Source organism: Desmodus rotundus, chromosome 12 (genome assembly GCF_022682495.2).
Source record: "Desmodus rotundus isolate HL8 chromosome 12, HLdesRot8A.1, whole genome shotgun sequence".
NCBI classification, from domain to species: Eukaryota; Metazoa; Chordata; class Mammalia; order Chiroptera; family Phyllostomidae; genus Desmodus; species Desmodus rotundus.
In genome coordinates this window covers 52,786,975-52,794,304 of record NC_071398.1, presented here as the reverse complement: position 1 = coordinate 52,794,304, position 7,330 = coordinate 52,786,975, and the positions used below count along the sequence as shown (strand labels likewise).

General features: G+C 42.0%; 3 non-coding genes across 3 annotated transcripts; all 3 read left to right on the top strand.

Moving 5' to 3' along the window:
• Positions 1-73, top strand: TRNAT-CGU (transfer RNA threonine (anticodon CGU)). The gene has a single exon. It is a non-coding gene; the product is annotated as a tRNA-Thr (tRNA).
• A 3,442-nt stretch (positions 74-3,515) lies between these two features.
• Positions 3,516-3,609, top strand: TRNAI-UAU (transfer RNA isoleucine (anticodon UAU)). The gene is made up of 2 exons: positions 3,516-3,553; positions 3,574-3,609. It is a non-coding gene; the product is annotated as a tRNA-Ile (tRNA).
• Positions 3,610-7,257: 3,648 nt separating this feature from the next.
• On the top strand, positions 7,258-7,330 carry TRNAF-GAA (transfer RNA phenylalanine (anticodon GAA)). The gene has a single exon. It is a non-coding gene; the product is annotated as a tRNA-Phe (tRNA).

Below are 7,330 nucleotides of genomic sequence, written 5' to 3'. Positions count from 1 at the left end.
GGCTCTGTAGCTCAGGGGTTAGAGCACTGGTCTCGTAAATCAGGGGTCGTGAGTTCGAATCTCACCGGAGCCTTACAAAGTGGGGTCCTTTCACCAGAAGTGCAAGCAATGCTGACAGTGTAGTATTCCCCTTATTCCCTCTGAAATCCTACGGTTAAAAAGTAGCTTTACATTTTACACACATACCTGTGATAATGCTTAATCTAGAAATTAGGCACAGTAAGAAATTAATAATAATAAAATAGAACAATTATAATGTTACCTATGATAACTTTTAATTTATAAATTAGGCACAGTAAGAAATTCATGGTAATAAAATACAATTATAACAATGTACTGTAATAAAAGCTATGTAAATGTGGTGTGTCTCTCAACACATCTCGTGCTGACGTGAGATGACAAAACGCCTGGTGAGATGAGTTGAGGGGAATGACGCAGGTATTGTGATGTAGGCTGATGTGGACCTTCTGACGACATGTCAGAAAGAGGACTCTGTGCTTCAGGTGATCCTGGATTGTGGAGCCGTAACTGTGGATTGTTGGATGTCAGGAGTACACCACGCCCACAGGTGAAGATCCTTCGTAGTCGACGGTTTTCTTCCCCCGAAACCTTTTGAAAGAACATTGTAATTGGAAGTGGTCTCTTTTTCACGATCAAAGTCTTGCTACAGAGGCTGTAATCCTTCAGCGGTCGTGTGGGTGGCTTTAATGCTGCGATTTCATCACTCTACTTAGAACAGCGCCCAGTTCAAAAGTTATGGATTATTTATTTCAGGAATTTTACATTTAATATTTTCAGACTGTGGTTGACCACAGGTAACTGAAACAGTGGAAATCAAAACTTCGCATAAGGGGGTACTACTGTGTAAACCAGCTGATAAACCAATTTGTTTTGAGTTTCAACCACTTGCAACATAAAGAGTCCTGACTATTTAGCCACTGGAAGCCAACAGAGAATATGTTATAATGATCAGTTTTATCAGACTTACCTAAATGGACGCTAAGCTCCCCTGGAATCACATCTTACTTGATATTCTCTCTCAAAGCCTTGCAGAGTATGGACGCTGGTCTGTGCTCAGTAACTGTTGAATGAAGCCTCGCTAAAGAAACGTAACCAGAGTGTAGTGAGTTTGCAGACACCTTATGAGGCATATAAATTACCTGAAGGCCAAGGAACCAATGCCAACTAAGAGAGAAAAACAAAGAAAGTAACTCAGCCCTGACGAATATCCTACCTAACTATGAAGTGATGGATCCTCCTGGTCTCAGTGTGTTATCATATAATTGGAATTAGCTGCCCCCCCAAAAAGCCCTTGATAATATCTAAATGGCTCACATAACAATTACAAAAATCAATAATCTATCAAAGATTAAAATGATGGAATTTTTTTCCTACACCACATCTGCATTAAATAATAATATAAGAGTACCCATAAGACACAGATAGTTTCTCAAAAATTACTCTGGATTCCTAAAAAAACCCAACATGTTTTAAATTGTACCATGTTTGAAAATTTTACTGTAAGTTGGCAAAGACTCAAGACAGGCACAGGTGATTCACCTCCATTAAAATCAACCAGGGCAGCTGCCTACTGCTGGCAACTACAACTCCGGTTGCTCTTCAGTCTTCAGGGTTCTTTATGCTTCCACAAGCTCAGGACACTGCTCTCTCTGCTCGAAATATAGCTCCATCCTTCTAGCAAAGTCTTACTCGTCCTTCAGAATTCAGTTGTGATTCACATTACCCTCAGTGTAGGTAAGAGGTAATTTTTCATAGCACCATTTGTTCACCTATATTATAGCATATATCACTTAATAACTAATAAAGAATTGATGTAATTTTCATCCTTTCCTTACTAAAATCACATTTCATAGTAGGGACAAAGCTTTCTTTATGACTGTATCACCACAAGCCAGTCGGAATTCAAATATGTGTGATTAATAAAAAATTTAAAAAATGAATGAATGCTACTGTAACTACAGAACCAGCTCGAAGTGGCCCTATTCTGTCTCTTAAGAAATACTGAGTTGTTTTCAGAGACGGCAGAACAAAACTGCAAGCCATGCAGCTGAAGCATCTGCAGAGGAGAGAATATTGCAAATTATCCCTGGACGTGACCGGAACCTGAACGCAGGAACCCTTTCAGAAGTGACGGCTGCGCTGTCCAGGGAGATCTGGTGCTGAAACCCCTAAAATCTTGCCTGGAGCGCTGAATCAGAAAGACAGATTCTAGCCTTCTCCTGTCTCCTTGCCAGTGGGTTTCAAAATAAGGCCTTTTCTTTGCAGAAGCAGGTGCCATAGCACTGGGGTTTGTGTCCATCGGGCAGTGGACCCCTGCTTGGTAACACTGCATTTCCAAACCTGCATGAGCTCTACAGCAAGATGAAGTTCTCAGGAAATTATTTAACCTGGTGTTAAAAGAAAATAACGTAAAAAACTAAAGTCATCTTTTTAATAATTTTACTCTGGTAATGTCTATAATATTTCAGTTCATCCATTGAAATTCAGGGGTATGATTTTGACTACATTGATAAAAAGCTGTTAATTACAGAGTGCTGTGTTCAGGAATTAAAAAAAAACTTAACACAAGATTTCCAGTTCCTCAGGTAAGGAGCTTGGAAGTCACCTGTCCATCTTAGCAACAATTAAAAAGCTGAACAGACTGAAAAATCAACAACTCTGTTGACACCATAAGAGAGGGGAGCTCATAGGGAAACCCCTTTCCCCGAGACTGGAGACAGACCTAGGTGAGTACAGGGAGTCATGGGCTTGCTGGAGCAGAGACCCCAAGACACAGTCTAGTTCCTTCTCTGCACAATTCTCCCCAGTGACAAGAATCAGTCCATAGATGCCAGAAGACTTCATATCTCGCGTGTCTGTGTGGTTTGACAGCTGCACTTGCCCCAAGCCCAAAACAATCAAGCCAACAAACCAACAAGCAAAACTGGCCTTTATAATTAGAGTCTCCGAGGAGGAAACTTGGATACTGGGGTGGACATTCCGTCGCAGAGGCGGACTATCTGTAATGACTCCCTAGAGGCCCACACAGGGGGAGGGGGTGGGGGCGGGGCGAGGAGGGGGCGAGGGGTGGGGACACCGCCGTCCAAGGCGACGCGCGCAAAGCAGAAGTGGTCACTTCTCTAGCGTTTTCCCGCAGGAGATGCCGGGCCTGCGGGCTCTGACTTCCAAGGAGCTTTTCCGGCGCGCTCGGGAGCTTTCCGGCGCTCGGAGCGCGGCACGGTGGCGCGAGGGCGGTGCGCTCAGCTTTCCGCTCCCAGGTCCCTGGGAAATGCTGCTTCCGCGCGGCGCGGAGGAAGCATCGCCTCGTTCTTCCCGGAGATTTGGCAGTGCCGGTGCCAAAACGTGTCCTTTACGTGCCGGGCCAGCCCCTGGGAGGAAAGGGTGCAGGTGCGGGGAGCGCGGGTCCGGGGTGTCTGGCTCCCGCCTCCGCGACGCGCTGGGCGTGCTGCGTGTCACTCTCCGTAGAGCGCGCGCGGGCGGCCTGGCGAAAGCATGCTCCAGTGGCGCAATCGGTTAGCGCGCGGTACTTATACAGCAGTATATGTGCGGGTGATGCCGAGGTTGTGAGTTCGAGCCTCACCTGGAGCATGTTTTCTTCCCTTTCCGGTGTGAGGAAAGGATTTCCTTCTTACGTGTTTCCCCCGTGTCTTTGAAGAAAAAGCTAAAAAGAGGTCGTTATATTTTCGCGGGTTAGGCAGCTCAGTCCCCCGTCTCCCGCTGCTTTCTCTAAAGCATTCCTTGGCTCTCTGGGGACTAGGTCTTGCGCTCTGCGATTTTGTGCAGGGTCACCCGGCTCATTGCCGTGCGGAGGCTGCTCCCCGCACCCTAGCTTTGACATCCACAGGTTTGCGGTGAGGTTGCCGAACCCCACCTGTGAAATCTGAACGCGCATAGGTGGCGCGGCGTTTATTTCTCCCTAATGTCATCAGAAAATAAACAGACGGCCTTGTCTGGAGAACTACGGGCGTCTGAAATAGTCACTGAGGGTTGCTTTGCTTTCATCCAGCCCCTCCCTGGTTCCATCCTGTCTCTTGTCTCTTAAATATGGATATTCTCCCAGTTTGTCCTCAGCTTTCCTCTCATCTACATTCTTTGCATTATTTACTGTGATGCAGCATCTTTACTTTGGTTGTAACATTTCTCTCCCACTCAGTCCTGTTGCTTTAATGCAGAGCGATGCATCCTGCTGACCACTGGACACTCCTGACGGGAAATTCCCGCAGGTGTGCAACATCAACACGTGGAGAACGATCAACCTCAAATCCACTGGTCCTGAGGTTACCCCCGTGAAAGAAACAGCCTCTGATCTCTGGCTCCTCAGTTCTCGTAGGGAGAAATAAATAATAAACAATGAAAAATAAATACATAATTACATAAAGTGGAGATACTTTTTATAGAGAAAAATAAAAATATGATAAGAGGTGTAGGGAAACCCAAGGTCTGTGCTGGGGATGCTATTTTACATTAAGTTGTCATAGAAGTTCTCTCTAAGCAAGTGACATTTAAGCAGACGCCTGAAGGGAATAGGAGAGAAAGCCTTGGACATGTAAGGTGAAAGCCAGGTCTAGGCGGAGGCAAGAACAAATGCACAGGCCTGGGTGTGGGTATGGCCCCAGAATCACAGAGAAGAGTGAGGAAAGCAGTCAGCATTTCACCATTACACATAAGATTAGCTGTAGGGTGTTGTTTTTTTCCTGGACACTCTTTATGAGTCTAAAGAAGATACTTTCCCCCCTAGTTTGCATTAGTTGTAATTATAAATGGGAATTGAATTTTATTCAATTATTTTTCTACAGCTACTGAGACATACATATAATATTTTCCTATAGTGTTTAGTGTGCTGATTATATTGATTTTATATTTAAGCCAATCATATTTATAGAGCAAGGTCATGTGGTCATGATAGATTACTCTTTTAATATGTTGCTGGATTCAATTTGCTAATATCTTGTTTAGGATTTTTCATCTGTTTCACTGAGATGTCTTGGCCTGTGTTTTTCTTGTTTTATAACATCCTAGTCAAATTGTGATGTCAGCATCATACTGATTTCATTAAATAAGCTGGCAAGCTTTCTCCTTTAATGCTAATATTGGTAATTTGTGTTTTCCTTCATTTTTTAATCATTTGCTAGTGATTTACTGATTTAATAGATTTATCTCTTATTTTTGGTGTTTTCTTTCTTTTACTATCTTAGGATCAGTTTGCTCTTTTTTATCTAGTTTTTCGAGATGGAAGCTTACATATTTAATTTTCAGACCCCCTCCCCCCCCCCCCCCGCCACAAACATGTACATTTAGAGGCAGGGGTTCAAAGTGAGAAATTTCCACGGTGTTCAGGCTGAGTTTGCCCTCCGGGCAGTAATGTGTGACTGCGCGAAGAGTAGCTCCAGCTCAGGAAGCTCACCCAAGCCTCCATGTCCACTGCTTCTATTGCGACTTCATTACATAGACACGAGTGACTGATTATGCTGTTATCAGATATTATTACTTATTTTAAGGTATAGAAATTAAGATTGTATGATGTTGGTGTAAAGATAGACAAACAGACTAACAGGACAGAGTAGCCGAAAACCAAACCAAAACAAAAAACACCCAGATGCTATATAGTTCCCTGTTTTACGACAAGGAGACATTGCAATTCAGTGGGGACAGGCCTGACTGTTAAATAAATAATACTGACTCAATTGAAATCATATAGGAAAAAATAAAGTCAATTCTTACTCCGTATATAAACTCAAGATGGAATAAAACTTACTGATTAAAAGTAAAACTTCTAGAAGAAAACATAGGAAAACAACTTCACAACATTAGTGTAGGCAACTATTTGTGAAATAGAATACAGAAATCAGTAACCATGAAGATTGATAAATTGGAATTAATTAAAATGTAAAACTTCAAATACAAAATGAGGAGTGCTTAAAGCATGCCACAAACTAGGAGAAGATATTTGCAACACATATATCTGACACAGAACTCTATTTACAGTATTTAGTGAACTATGAATCTATATTTTAAAGAACTATAGAAATGATCCCTAAAAGTATAGTCTTTGAATCTATATTTTAAAAAAAAAACCTGGTAACCAACCTAATTTTTAACTGGAAAAAGCATATGAAAATGTGTAAACTATCATTAGTCATCAAAAAATACAATTTAAAATACTAAAATAATATCACTACATCCTAGTCAAATACCTAAAATTAAAATGACTGGCAATACCTAGTATTGACCAGGCTGTGAAACCACCAGCAGCCTCATAAATTGTCGATAGTGGTATTAACTGGTACGTTTATTTTTGAAAACTATTTTAGAGCATCTAATAGAGTTAAACATACACATACCATACAGCCCAGCAATTCTTTCTTTCTATCTATCTGTCTATCTATCTATGTATCTACCTACCATCTATCTATCTGATAAATGAGTGTTTGTGTTCACCTGAACCCATGCACAAGAAAGCTAGTGCTTTTTATAATAACTCCAAATTGGAAACCATGCAAATGCACATCAACATGGAATGGTAAGTACATGATGGTATATCCGTTAAATGGAACAGTGAACACAAACAAACTGCTTTTACACATAAAAACATAGGTGAATCTCAAAGATACAATAATATTGAGTGAAAGAAGCCAGACATCAGAGCAGATTCTAGCTGATTCAGTGTGTGTGAAGTTAAAACAAGTGACATTCCATGAGTGAATGAGTTTGAAACAGTGGCTCATTTTTGGAAGTAATCAGCTAGGTAGCTGGTGGTGGATCCACAGGGATGTAAACTTGCAAAGTTCACCAAGCTGTACTCTTACGACCTGCATGCTTTACCGGATGCAACTTATACCTAACAGAACAGAAAGGGAAGGAATGCAAACACCTGAAAGAATAAAATAAATATGAGCGTGAACTAGACATGATCCCAAATGGATTCTAGGGGGCGTCCACTCCAGCGGGCAGCTCTGAACCTCGGCCAGCCACTGGGTACCCTGAGGAACCACCTGTAGTTTCCTTTATCATTCTGGGTTTTTTGTTCTTCCTATCATACTCAGTAAACTTTTGTGGGTTCCCCCAGTTCGATGTTACGTTGGTACACTTATTTTTTAAATGGGCAAAGTGCCACTTTTTCAGGAAACAAGACAAAAATTAATCTTCACTTTCTAATAGATGACATCCAAAAGAAGAAACTAAGGCGCTGAAAAGACTATTTAAAAGTAATTGACACGACCAATGGCACCACCTCCAGCTGAAATAACTCAATTGGGAGAGCGTTAGACTGAAGATCTAAAGGTCCCTGGTTCGATCCCGGGTTTCGGCA